The sequence below is a fragment of the Sarcophilus harrisii genome, chromosome 1 (assembly GCF_902635505.1).
Source record: "Sarcophilus harrisii chromosome 1, mSarHar1.11, whole genome shotgun sequence".
NCBI lineage: Eukaryota > Metazoa > Chordata > Mammalia > Dasyuromorphia > Dasyuridae > Sarcophilus > Sarcophilus harrisii.
This window is the reverse complement of record NC_045426.1, coordinates 339,080,870-339,081,475: the sequence shown is the minus strand read 5'-3', so window position 1 is coordinate 339,081,475 and position 606 is coordinate 339,080,870.

Below are 606 nucleotides of genomic sequence, written 5' to 3'. Positions count from 1 at the left end.
CGGGACCTAGGGGCGGGCGGGCGGAACCCACGGTCCAGGAAGCAGGGAGTTTCTCATTCTTCAGCCAATAAGCCTCCAGTCCCCACTCGGCTTGGCAGGCCGGGGCTATCCAGGGCTGAACTCTTAGTCTTCATCCCTTCATCGAACCCCAACTTTCCTCACTGATTCCCGCTATCCCCTTCCCCAAGCCTCTATTGACCCTCAGTTAAGGCCTTTCATTAAGCCTCCTCCCTTATCACGGTGCCCCAATCCAACCAGCTGAGCCCACAACCCTTTTACTACCCCTTAACCTTGACTGATTTCTCTCCCCTCTCTCGGCCCCACCTTCTCACCCCCATATATTCAGTCCTTATTCAATTACATTTCCTTTCATTTAAACCCTATATCTTTCACTGAGCCCGGCTATCTCCTTTGCCAAAACTCTACCGATCCCAGCTAAGGTCCTAACCTCCTCCCCATCAGTACCCCCATTCCTGAATGAGTCCTCATCTTCTTCACTAAACCCCAAACTTGACTGATTGGGACTCCCTCGCCCCAGTCATTTAACCTTTATTCAATTGCGTTTCCTTTCACTTAAACCTCTTTTCCTTCACTGAGCCTTGCTAT